Consider the following 14175-nt stretch of genomic DNA (forward strand, 5'->3'; position numbering starts at 1 on the left):
ACGTGAATATCAGGTTACATATTATGTTAACAGCAAAATCGATAACATTTCCTACCTTGGTAAGAATTTAGACTGTGAACTTCTGAATAATTCTAATGTTTACTTATTTTTGAGAGAGAAACAGAGACACACACAGAGAGACAGAGACAGAGCATGAGCAGAGAAAGAGGGATGGGAGGGGCAGAGAGAGAGAGAGGGAGACACAGAAACCAAAGCAGGAGGCTTCAGACTCTGAGCTGTCAGCACAGAGCAGGATGCTGGGCTTGAACCCACAAACCATGAGATCATGACCTGAGCTGCAGTCTGGCTCTTAACTGACTGAGCCATCCAGGTGTCCCTCTAAATAATTCTAAATTCTAGTAATGTTTCCAGGGCCCAAAGTGTTAGTAGATTCATGATGGATTTGTTGGTTACTAGTCATTATGATGGACATAGTATCTGCCCTATGCTGATTTGTGTATTCAGGGCCTTTTTGAAAATGGAGCGAAACTAGTAATTATCTGCATCAAAGATGCTGTCAACATAAACATTACAAGAGAAGGTCACTTAGGCAACTTATAACCTAAACATCTTGTTTGTAGGATTGAATCACCAATATATATATATATAATTTTTAAATGTTTATTTATTATTTTGAGAGAGAGAGAGAGCACAAGCGGGGGAGGGAGACAGAGAGAGGTAGACACAGAATCCAAAGCAGGCTCCAGGTTCCGAGCTGTCAGCACAGAACCCGATGTGGGGCTCCAGCTCACGAACCGCAAGATCATGACCTGAGCCGAAGTAGGGCGCTTAACCGACTGAGCCACCCAGGCGCCCCTAATTCTAATTAGACTTGTAATCAGCATTCTGCTCAATGATCACAACTCCTCTCTCTTGAACAATATGCACCCTGCCTCACTCCAGGAAAAAGTTCTCACTGTAGTGATGGATTCGTTACCAGGCTTTAAAAGCTTTGCCACATATGACATTGGATACAGTGCTAATAATGAACTAGGAAAGCTGCTTAGAGCAGCCAAATAACACTGAGTGACAGACGCATCGAAATTTGTACATTTAGACAATTTATGTATCGAGAAAATGCAGAAAGTAAGTATGCGGAAATAACCACCAAAATTTCAATATCAATTTTGAAAATCCATAGGAAGCTTCTCTCTTCAAATGCGGTTGGCCCCTGGAGGAGTCATGTGACCTTGACTTGTGAGCCCTTTTTACCTCTCTTACAAAGTGGACTGGTTTGTGCCACAAAGTCTCTAAGTCTCCTTCCACCTTAAATTTTGTGTCTCGGCTCTATAAAATGGGGCTAATATAATAATGGCACCCGACACAAAGCACTGTTACAAGAATTCTAAACGATAGTAGATGTAATCTACTGTACACGTGGCCCTAACACAGAGGAAAACACTCAATAACTGAAATTACTTCAGAAACTAACTGGCATTAGTCCCTTTGTCCGAACAGGTCTGAACACTCCTCCTCCTTCTTGGGTAAATCATGTTCAGTCCCGTCTACAGACTTCCCTTCTTCCTCCTCTTCTGCACCTTGTTGGGCAAAAAGCCCCCGAGTTCAGGTCTTGCTCAGCACCTCCTGCTCTGAGCTCTCTCCAACTCCTCAGTCATGTTTATGGCTCACACAATGGACTGGCAAATGTTGATCACCCTCCAGACTTTCAGCCCTGTATCTCCAGCTGCCCCAAAGCCTTCCTGTTTGGGCGGTGTCCCTTTATCTTGCTCTGTCTAAAGCATAATTTGTCATTTTTGCCTCCAACATGTGTCCCCTTCAGGCATCTCTTTTTCTGTCAATAAGTTTTCAATTATTTACGTGCATTTTCATCATGACAAACGATGACCGCATAACCAAAAATTTGATTCGAGAAAAAAAAAATCACCCATGATTCCGCCAGCCCAATCCAATCATTGTGATAATGTAGTTGTAGTTTCTCCCAACTTTTCCTATCGCGTATGTGTTTGTACCGTTGTAACCGCGGTCTGTAATTCTAATTGTATCTTGCTTGCAATTCTGATCATCCCATACGGATTTCCTACGTTGGAGAAGCTTTCATAACAGATTATTGTTTTACTGTTATCTCTGTTTCCAGCAACTCTCTCCTTCAGTTCATTCTACACACCTGGCTAAATTTCATCTCATTCATAGCACGGCCTTAAGCGTCTTTGGTGTGCTCAGAACCATGGGTGATTTCCTTACTGTTCAAAAAATGAAGCCTAGGCTTCTTAGTCGAGCTCAAAGGCCCTCTTCAAACAGCAGTCCATCCTTTCCAGCCTCGTCGCCTATTACAGAACTTCTCTTCAGGCCAAACCACACCACTCATTACTCCACAGAGAAACGATCGTTGCCCCAGGGCCTTCCTTCAAACCATTCTGCTTACCTATGCCTCCTTCCTGTTTGACACCTCTTTGAGCTCAGGGGCTATTTCTTCCCCCAGAAAGCCTTCCCCATGTATTGTGGTTACTCTCCCCGCTCTTTTTGTTTCTACTTGTTACCTGAGCCACTTGTTGGGCAAGCTTCTAGGACTATATCTTCTGCCTCTCTGTGTCCTCAGAACTCAGCACAAAGGGCGTGCTCAATAAATATTTATTAATGATGATGATGATACCCACTGTCAGCACACCTGTTCTGGTTTCTACGATAATGAGGAAAGCAGTAAGGGAGCATTAGGGGGAAAATTCACTATAGCCCTCCTTACATGCTGCCAAAAGTCTGAAGAGATTTACGTATATTCTACTTTATAGCGAAGACCTAATCAAAATTGGAAGGAAGGAAGGAAGGAAGGAAGGAAGGAAGGAAGGAAGGGGGGAGGGAAGGAAGGAAGGAAGGAAAGAAGGGGATAATCAAGGATTATTTTGCATTTCCACATAATCTATTTCATTTGTGATATAGCAGAGATAAGTGTGAAACATTCTTAGATTGTAACATCGCTATTATAAAATGGCTTGAGACTTCAGAAAACTTAAACAGTGGATAGTAGAAGAGTCCAAATTAGAGTCCCGGGCTTTCTAAATCCAGCCAAAGCAAGTTAGTCATATCAGAAGCAGCATGGCACGATGGTGAAAAGCTTGGGTTCTCTAGTCGTGCTGCCTAGCACACAATTTTAACGCTACCAATTTTAACTACTAGTTGCATGATCATGGAAATTTTACCTAACTTTTCGGTGTCCCAGTTTCCCCATCTGTGAAAGAAGGGCAACAGCCGTGGTATTCTAGAAAATGTTTAACAAATGGCTCTCCCCCCAGAAGCCCCGATTTGTAACATATGCCGATTTCCATGGTATAAATAAATACTCCCACAATGGCTGATTTCAAGCTACCAACAGGCTCACAAAATTCCTGAAAATTCAGCAATGGACTCTTACATGGTATTGTCCTTACAGGGCCGATGATGTGACGATTAAATGAGTTAATATGTGGGAAGCATTTAGAACTGGCCCTGGTACCTCGCATGCTTAGTTGGATAAATATTAGCTGTTTTTATTATACCATTTTAGTTTCCCTTCCTCTATGGAAATAAAGGATAGGAATAGCAAGTACTATTGAAAAAAAAAAAAAAAGCAGTTGCCTTGATTTTAGTTCATTTCAACCTCTTCCTAATCACATGTTTTATTTCACTATTGCCAAGCAGGTCCCATTGACTTATTTGAATTTCCTTTCCTTTTCCTTAATTCATCTTTTTCGGAAGCATTCTGAGCATCCGAGGACTGGCTAAAAGCCACATACCAGGGAAGAAAAAGGGTTATAAAAAGTAAGGATAATCCCAACTGAAATTTTTTTCCTGAATAATCATTTTAAGAAAACCTAAGTACTTACTCAAACAGCTAGATATGAAAGTTTATTCGGATACAATTACTTATTGCCCGTTTTTCAGGAGTGATATGAATTGTACTTCGTCTAGCCTCTTTTCAAAATAATTTTATTCCCTGGTGTTCTTCCTGCCACAAAATAAATAGGAATTTTTATTAAAAAGAATCCCAAAATATATGACTCTGAACCATAGCATTTTCTGCTTTTTGATTTCTCTGTGTATTTCCATGACTTCCCACTTACAAAACATCTGCTTACAAATATTGTAATTTGCTGGGTGTTTCATCAGAACTAACACTAAATATTAGCTACTTCTAGAAAACAGGGTGTTTTTCTATCTTTAAGCCAGAACCTGGCCAGCCAACAATTCTGCTCATTAACCAGAACCCCTGGGCCTCAACATTTTTCTCTAGACTGTCTTCCTCTTTCTTGATCGGATGTCTTGTCACAAATTCCCCATGCTTCCTTTGCTTCTGCCACTCACACAATGGTTTCTAATCGTACTTCTCCGAATTTTATTCCCTTCTCAGTCAGTTTCTCCAGGGCTTTTTTTCCCCCCATTGCATTGACTTGATGCTTGTTTTCTGAAGGCCATGCCTAACATCATCTCAACTGTTGGGGAGGCTTCAGATTAGGGAAAAGCCTCCTGTTGGTGGAACACAGGGGACAGCGAAACATCCAGGCTGCAATCCCACGGAGCACGCACTTGCATTCTGCCTCTTTTGAGAAAATGGAAGCCTCTCTTAACCTTCTGCCCACCACCTCTCTCCCACAGCCCCCCGCGACCACCCTTCTCCTCCACAGCCCCCCGCAACCGCTCGTCTACTTTCCGTCTCCACGAATGTGACTACAGGTATAAGTGGAATCAGACACTATCCGTCTTTCTGTGAATGGCCTATTTCCCTTAGCATAATGTCCTCAAGCTTCATCCGTGCCGCAGCATTCAACAGGATTTTCTTCCTTTCAAAGCTGCTGAGTGATATTCCACTGTATGTACCCACCACATTTTGCTTGTCCATTCATCCACTGAAGGGCACTTGAGTTGCTTTCACTGTTTGGTTATTGCAAATAACTCTGCTATGAACATAGGTGTGCAAATATCAGTCCCAGTCCCTGCTTTCAATTCTTCAGGGTATCTACTCAGAAGTGGAATTGATGGATCATATAGTAATTCTATTTTAAATTTTTCAAGGAGCCACCATACTGTCTTCCGTAACAGTAGGTTTTCCTTTGTGCACCATGTACGTTCCCACCGACAGTGCTCAAGGATTCCAACGTCTCCACATCCTCCCCAGCACTTGTTATTTTCTGATTTGTATTTTATTTTATTTTATTTTATTTTATTTTATTTTATTTTATTTTATTGTTTAACAACAGTCGTCCTAGCGGGTAGGAACTGGTATTGCCACAACGAGATACTACATCAAACAGATGAGGCTGGCTACAATCATTGCTTCGAAAAATGACGACCACTACAGAAAATGACAAGTGTCGGTGAAGATGTCGAGAAAAGCTGGAGCCTTCCTACATGGCTGGTGGGAATGTAAAATGTTGCACCCTCTGTGGAAAACAGCTTGGTGGCTGCTCCCTCAGCCACACATACCGTTGTGTGACACAATTCTTAGGTATATAGCAAAAGAACTGAAAGCAGGTATTCAAAGACTTGCATGGAAGTTCACAGCACTGTTCACAAGAGCCAAAAGGTGAAAGCAGTCCAGACGCCTATCAGATGGATGAAGACACAAAATGTGATCCATCTGTACAATGGAATGGAGTATTATTTAGCCATAAAAATGAAATACTGGCACACATTATCACACGGAGAAACCTTGAGACCATCATGCTGAGTGAAAGAGACCAAACACAAAAGGCACATATTTATATTCGCTTGGTGCAAAGTGTCCCAGTACGGAAAAGTCTAGAGATGGAAAGCAGAATGACGGTGGCCAGGAGCTGGGGAAAGGCAGGAGTGGGGAATGACAGCTCAACAGGTACGAAAATGTTCTGGAACTAGATCGTGATGATGGTACGACATTGTGAGTGCGATAAATACCACTGAAGTAGACACTTGAAAACAGCTAAAATTTTACGTCATGTAAATTTTACTTCAATGAAAAAAAACTTCCTGATGAATGTATCATTCGCCGTCTATGTGTCAGGCATAGTGGATATAGAGTGGATTAAGATAGTGCTCCTCTCTCTGGACTCTGAGATGCTTAAGGGACCGGCAGGTGCAATAATACAGAATAACGGTATGTGCTCAGACACATATACAGGCTGCTGGAGGCTAATCCCACCGGTGATGATAGTGGTAAAGACGGTAGGGCTTTCCAAATGAATAAACAGATTTCTTGGAGGATTGATTGATTGATTAAAATGTTTTTGAGTATGCCTTTTGTGTCTGATACTGTGCTAGGCTAGCAATCCAATGATGAACAAAATCAGATGCTGTCCATATCTCATGAAGCTTGCTTTTGGGGCAGAGTTAGACATTAATTTCAGCCACCTGCAGAATGAAGTAGGCTCTGTGAAGAAAAGGAATACTCCTCCATAAAGAAACTTAGCCAGGACCAGAGAGATCAAGGAAGGCTTCCTTCTGACAGTAGTTCTTGAGCTGAGATCTGTGGAATGGGTAGGAAAGATGAACAAGCTAAGAGGAACCAGCATGTGCAAAACCTGTGCGGGAGGAAACCTGACATTCAAAGGCATTCACAGGCATGAAAGAAGGCTGTAGTGTTTTGGAGCAAGCTGCACGATAGGGGATGAGGTTGGAGAAGCAGGGCCTGGAAGGGCCCTTCTGTGCTGTCCCTGGTAAAGATTTTGTTCTTTGTCTTAAATGTGATAGGAAAAGGGTAAAGGCGGTTTGCCTGATGGTTACCATCATCCTGGCAGTCAAGAATGGACTGGAAGGGGGCAAGAGTGGACGCAGAGAGGAGACCAGTTAGGAAGCTACTGCAGCTGGTCAGGGAATAGATCACGGGGCTTGCGAGGTAGAAACAGAGATGGAGAGACGCGGAGCTAGACCTACACAGCAGAGGTAGAGTTAGGAAGGCCAGGGGAAGACTGGCCCAGGGAGGCTGACATCTTGCACAAAGGCATGGAGGCGTCAAAGCATGCAGCGGAAGCTGGTTGGGGCTTGCCAGGGTAGGTCACTAGTGACAGAACCCATGGAAAGGTGCAGATGCGGGAACCATGGGAAGGTGTGGGAGAAGTCTGCAGAAATCGGGTCGTGGTGGCCCTCACTGGCAAGTCTAGACCTTACCTTGATGGACGTGGGAAACTGTGAAGCATTTAAGGAGGGAAATGGGAACTATCAGACGCATGTTGTATCAGGATCATTAGAGGGGTGCTAGAGAATGGATTTAGGAGGAATAAAGGGAAGATACTCTTGAGTATAAACGAAGAAATTGATTAGGAGGTTGTTGCAACTGCTTAACACAAGAACTAACCACTGTCTGGGCTAGAGTGTCAGGGGGCTGGGGGATGGGATGACTGTAACAATCCATTGATGACCACAGGAGTCATGATCTGTTGAGCCCATGGCACATTTACAGCCCCAACATCTTCACTCATGTGGCCTCATGGATCCTTGTCAGTTTAAGGGCTGTGGCACGGGACAAAGGAAAAGATCCAGGGGGCTGGAACAGAGTCTCTGACAATGTTTTGCTTTCAGAATTCCCCCCCTGCGTCATTTCGATGTGATATAGTCACTCATCTGAACTACAAGTCCTTTAAGGAGAGGGATCATGTCTTAACTCCCGATTTCACGTCCTGACCCTACTGTCATACTTGCCTCAAACGAGGGGCTTAATAAATACTTGACTGAGTACGTGAATTAAAAAAGGCTTATTTCTCAGTGTACCTGCCATACTACTAACATTAAGGGGGGAAATACACACGCCTTAAAGAATTATGAAACTCTGAAGCCCCCACTAATGTAGATAATGTGATGCTAATGTATCAGCTGCCTTTTAAGACAAAATGTCGCCCTTATTCTGCTGATGAGTGTGTGTGTGTGTGTGTGTGTGTGTGTGTGCACGCATGTGTGCGTGTGTATTTCTATAGATTTCTTGGCAGATTTGGTCTTCTAATTATGACACAAAAATGTGGAAATGGGGTCACACAATTGCTTTTAGAATTAATTCGTGAAATCTAAGAGACAAATGCTAACCTCTTTTAATGGCAAAATCTAATAGAGCTATAGGATTATCATTTCCATCCATGACCCAAGGCTACTTTCAAACTAGCTCTCCTTCCCATTGCTGATTTAGTAGATGCAAATGGGGGGAAATAGGTGTAGATAAAAGCAAAAGGGGGATAAGGAGGAAAAACAAGGTTCGGGGAATATTGTGGTGCCTTGCTTTGTGTCCTGAAGGCGGCTGCCATTGCTGAACTGTAAGCTCCCTGTGTTCTGTCTTCCAACTGATGCCAACACGAACTCTGAGCCATCAGCAGAACTCAGCCATCAGCAGAACTCTGGCGGTGAGAAATAGTGAGGTCAGGGTGTCTATCTCTCTGCTGAATTTCCAATCATCAGCCAACGTCCACCTCAGGCCACAGTTCTTCTCGGTGTGTGTGGGGGTCATCTTCCAGGGTGACCTTCTTGGGTTCTGGGATCTGCTCCTTCCCCTCACCCTCTCTGGTCCACAGGTGCTAAGTTCTCCACTACTGCCGGTCTGGGGACACTTCACCAGACTCTGTTGATTTCCCTGATCCCTGCCCATACTTTTGTAAATGTCCCTTCATTAACCTGCCTCAAGTTCTGTTTGAATGCACCATCAGCTTCTTGCTGGGAACCCTGATGGATACAATTGTCTTCTAAGGCAAATAGAGCACTGAAGCTCAGACAAGAGGATCTTGGAAAATCCCAGGGAGACAGGGTAACAATTTTTACTGGCTTTTTCCTTTGGCCTCAGTAATGAAAAAGTGAGTGGTTGTTTAGAATGCAATCTGTGGTTAATTATTGATGGGATAATGTTCCCTTTTGTAGCACTCATTCTCCTCTGGTAAGCCCAACTCCCCCATTAACTGTAAACAAAATTACGAAAGTACTTTATGAACTAAGTTTTAAGTATCTTAAGTTTGAAGCGCCTGAGGGAGAGCCTAGTGGTAATGCTAAGTATTCAAAGATGAAATTGTTTGCCGGCTGGGGATGGTGAGTTACACATCACGGGAGGTGTTCAAGTAGGAGCTGGAAAAGCCATGGACTGGTTGTTGCACCTGCTGACTTCAAGGTCATTTCCAAAGTGTGCTTTTAGGATTCTTAGTTTTATGCTTTAACGGTTGATCATTGTATTCATGAAAATGTTGACTAATAATTTAGACATCTTAATATAATGATACATGAACAATATGTACACAGAGCTTCAGGCTCAAAAATCTTAAAGAATATTCATCTTCACTGTGGCATGGCAAAACCCTGGTCTCTGTTTCAATCCTAACTCTTAGCCAAAGCTGTGTGTTCCGTGGAAGCCACCTAACCTCTCTGTGCTTGGTTTTTGCTTACCTTTCTTACAGACAGATGGTGGGAATTTAGTGAAATAGTATCTAGGACAAATTCAGGTCCTCAGTCAATGTTAGTTCTCTTCCTTTGCTTCAGTATCTCCATTAAACTGTTCCTCCTGCTACATCAATTTATGGTGTGAAGGTAAATAAAAATGCATTTAAGAATTCTTTTCTTAATTGCAAAGCGCAATCAAAGTAATGATCAACACATCCTCTTCAGCACCTCACAACTCTGAGGGCACAGTGCTCCGCGCTATGAAGAATACATCATATGAGAAAGGCTTCCCTGGGGCGCCTGGGTGGCTCAGTCGTTTAAGTGTCCGGCTTCAGCTCAGGTCATGATCTCACAGTCCGTGAGTTCGAGCCTTGCGTCAGGATCTGTGCTGACAGTTTCAGAGCCTGGAGCCTGCTTCAGATTCTGTGTCCCCCTCTCTCTCTGCCCCTCCCCGTCTCGCACTCTGTCTCTCTCTCTCTCAAAAATAAATAAACATTAAAAAGAAAGAAAGAAAGAAAGAAAGAAAGAAGGAAAGAAAGAAAGGCTTCCCTGAAAGGGTATTTTAAAATATGAGTAACAAATGCTATTCATACAGTGTTTTTCACCTTACAGACATTTTGCTTGGAGCCTCCCTTTAAGCCAGGCATTATTGTTTCCATTGGTAAAGGAAGGGATCTATAAAGGGCATAAAACCTAAACCATCCTCAAGAAGGTCTTTCCATGGACTCATTCAGACATTTTTACTCAGTCGAGGAAACAAGATTTTAGAAACAAAAAAAGATTTAGAAAATTAAGAAATGAAATAGCACACAACAGCTTAGATGAGCCACATGAGTTAAACCAAATCATCTCTAAGTAGTTAGGGATTTCTGGAGCAAGAAGGCCTCCTATGCTGGGCGAGCGGGGGAATCAGAGAAACATGCAGCCCAGAGGTTTAGAGTGCAGGCTCAGGAAACTTGTTAAAATCCTGGCTCTTTTGCATCCCAGTTGTGTGACTTTGGACAAGCTGTTCAGCCTTTCTGTGCCTCAGTTTCCTCATCTGCAAAATGGAGGTAGTAACAGAACCCACCTAGGGGAGGTATGTGAGGTTTAAATGAGATACTCTGGTCAAAGTGCTTGGCTTAACCCCTACTTTGGAGAAAGTGTTTAGTAAATTCAGGTGTTATGATTACAAGGCAAAACAACAGAGTTCCGGTGGAAAGCTCATTTGCCTACAGCCCCAGAGCTGGTTGGTGACAAAGCAGAGATTAGAGCCCAGATCCTGTCCGGTGTCCTTTTGTTATAAATGAACCATAGCTTAATTAGGTTTTAAAACATGGGTGATAAGAATTTTGGCAAAAAGAGAGAATTAGAGCTAGATATTCTGATCCCTGCAATCTATCAATGTAGCTTTTCCAGGAAGCAGACACATCCCAAGTACTATTCAGAAAACATAAATAAATCAAATTCCTCCAGAATGTTCTTGTCTTCCTCCTACGTGTGGGACTGCCTCACAGCCAAACCCCTTCTAACATGGTTCATTTGTGATTTGAGTGACCAAATCCCCTCGGACAGGTATAAGAAGGTACCAGCTTATAAAACATTTGGTTCTTACTGTGACTAATGCCGTGGTGAGGCCCCTGTGTAGACAGTTCTGGCAGGACAGAAATGGATGTGGAGATTAAAGAACTAAAGTAAAGCCTGCAATTATCTTTGAGACTAGCTTGTGCCTGGTTTTATATACACTCCTTAGCTATTTTGAGTCACCAGGGGCTTATCACTCCCGGCCTCAATTCAGAAAGCATTCTTCTGGTCACATGTTGTAACCATGAGAACAGTAGACCCACAACCAGTTACCATAACGTCCTTGGCTAATAAGGGCAGGCTCTATCACAATGCACTAAGGCTGAATGAATTTGGGCAATCAAGACTTAAATAATAGCACAACTTGAAACAATATTGAGCTTAACATGATCCTTCAGCCTTTTCTCCACTTAGGTCTCTTCTGCTAGAAATATTTGTTGTTCCTTTGCCTTTTAAAGGCATTTCACATCAATCCCAGTCAATTCCAGAGAGGCCAAGTTGACCCAAAGTCTTTATTGGGTTCTAGAGACACCGTTTTCTTGACTTTTCTTGGAATAGAAGTAGAGCCTCCCTGGGTTTAGAAAGTGCTTTTCTGGTTAATGAGGACTACACAGTTTTATTCCTAATTACGGTAGTCCCTTTTATGGTGTCATGCTTCTAGAAGAGATTGGAAAGTTTGCATCCTTAAATGCCAAGCCAGCAAAACAGTTGTAGCATATATTAAAATCTGAGTAGTTATAACTCTATTTAAATCCTTAAGACGAGTGGAGCGGCTTGTACACGAACTATCTGCAGACTCCCGGAGAGTAACACAAGAGGATATTTCGGTCCAGTGTCTCAGCTGGGACTGAGCTGACAGGGCTGGAGTTCTGAGAACACAGATACAAGAGAGCCTGGGAGATGATGTCTTTCTCAGTGAGAAATCTATTCATTCTCTTTTCTTAGAGTCAGAAATTCTCTGCTTCTCTGTTGAGCACGAAGAATTTAAGGCGAACCAGTTTAGAGAGCCTTGCTTCGATCCTACGTCTGGATTTTAGCCAATTTGTGTGGTGAAGAAATGGGCTTTCCCAAGTATGTTGCCCGGCGAGACTGCTGGGTTGAGTTTCTGGTCCATTACGGGGAGGTTCTGCCTATGTAGCTTGTATCCCTCTAGCTGAGTTGGTTCCTCTTTGTTTTGATTTCAGGCCTGTTACTTCACCCTTAAAACCAGGAAGAGTTCGGTGGCCACTTTTCTCCTTTAAAAAATACGGTGGGTGGGTGGTAAATGTCATATCGTCGGTGGTGACAAAAGACAGAAGGGAATGATAATCCCTTCCCCTGCCTTGGGTCACCTTCCAATTCAGGCAAGACTTACTTCTACGAAGAGGCCAGCAAGGTTGGATGGAATCTGATTTGGTTCCCGGCACTGCCACATGTGTCTCCTTGGACTCTCAGCCTCCACAAAGTAAAACAGGGTAACCGAGCCAATCTCTTAGGTCTCTCCGAGAATCAGGAGACAACACATAGAGAGTACGAGTCTGGTGCACAAAGAAGTGCTTCCTCTGAGTTAGTGGCTGTTCCCTTTTCGACGAAACACTTAAGAACCTGCTTTAGGAAAACAAAACTGCAATAGAAACTTCAAAAATTATGTGAACCAGTGAACATGTTCTTCTCTGATAAGGAATTGGAAAAAATCGGAGAAATTTCCAAATCTGAAATTTCTTTCATGTAATTAACCTCAGACCTTTCAGACAAGAGACAGCAAGACCAGCCTACCAAGGAATATATAATCACGTAGGAGATTAACATTTGCCGACTTACCACCAGGGGACAATATCAGGCTATAATTACTGTACAGATGCTCCTTATGAAATACTGGGCTGGGCGATGTCAGATCCAAAAAGAGGCATGCGACAGTTTCCTCTAAGAGTGTCCAAAGAGGGGACATAGTTTTGTGGAAAGAAGATTGGTCTTTGACTCCCATCGTGTTATCTATTAGTTAAATGAATATCTTTGGACCCCAGTTTTGTTTCTTTCTTTCTTTCCTTTCTTTTCTTTCTCTCTTTCTCTTTCTTTTCTTTTCTTCTTTTCTTTTCCCTTTCCTCTTTCTTTCTTTCTTTCTTTCTTTCTTTCTGTCTTTCTTTCTTTCTTTCTTTCTTCGTTTATTTATTTTTGAGAGAGACAGAGAAAGAGTGCACATGCCCAGGGAAGGGCAGAGAGACAAAGAGGGAAAGAGAGAGAATCCCAAGGAGGCTCTGCACTGACAGTGCAGAGCCCAATGCGGGCTCAAACTCACAAACTGTGGGATCATAACCCGAACCGCAATCAAGAGTCGGATGCTCAACAAACTGAGCCACCGAAGTGCCACCGCCCCTCCCCCCAACACACACCAGTTTTGCTTCTTCCTTCTCTGTCAAATAGGCAAGAGAATTTCCAATTCCCTCACAGGACTATTGAGAGTACAGGTCCTCAAACTACCAAGCTCTAGAGGATCTTATTAAAATGTAGTCTGTTTCAGGAGGTTTTGGGGTAGAGCCTGGGCTTCTGCATTTCCAGAAATCTCCAGGAGCTGCTGCTGCTGTTGGTCAGGCACCACACTTTGAGAAACAACAATTTAGAGGAACGTATGAGATACACGTGTAAGAGGACTTGTCAACTGCTGGGCATAAGGGAGGGTACAAGTGAGTGATATGAGTGGCAGCAGCACTCATATATTCTCCTGAGAAATGTTCTCCAATAAAAAATATTACCGGCTCTCATGTCTTTCCGTTCTACACGGTTCTTTTTGCTGTTTCTAACAGTACCTATATTAAGAGTTCATCGTTTTTAGCGTGGTTGGGATGGAGACTGTTGGAGTTCAACATGCCTGGCACAGCGCAGACACCGAAGAAAGAAAAGGAGGGATCAAAGGAAGGGGGAAGGAAGGGAGAAAGGATAGAAATATGTCGTGTTTTAGGGGTAGCGGTGGCTGTCACATCTCAGAGATAAGGAGATGGGCCAGAAAGGAGGGAAACAGCCTGCCGGCATTTTGCCTCAAATATTTAAGGGCAGCGGTAAGTGAAGATAGATTTGTCAGAGGTATTTATATTGACGGTGGGGAAATTTAGGGATGCCACCATGAATAAATATGGTTTGATAAATTCCCAGGAACCACTTGTGATGCCTCATCTGTCTCTACGGCTGTATCTACCCACACAAACATGGAGACAGTCTTTTTGTCAAAAAACAAACAAACATTACTTTTAGAGCTGATCTAAGACTATGGATCTTATGTGTAGGTGAACAGCATTTACTGAGCTCTCACTGTGTGCAGAGTGTGAG

Source organism: Leopardus geoffroyi, chromosome D4, assembly GCF_018350155.1.
Source record: "Leopardus geoffroyi isolate Oge1 chromosome D4, O.geoffroyi_Oge1_pat1.0, whole genome shotgun sequence".
Classification (NCBI taxonomy): domain Eukaryota; kingdom Metazoa; phylum Chordata; class Mammalia; order Carnivora; family Felidae; genus Leopardus; species Leopardus geoffroyi.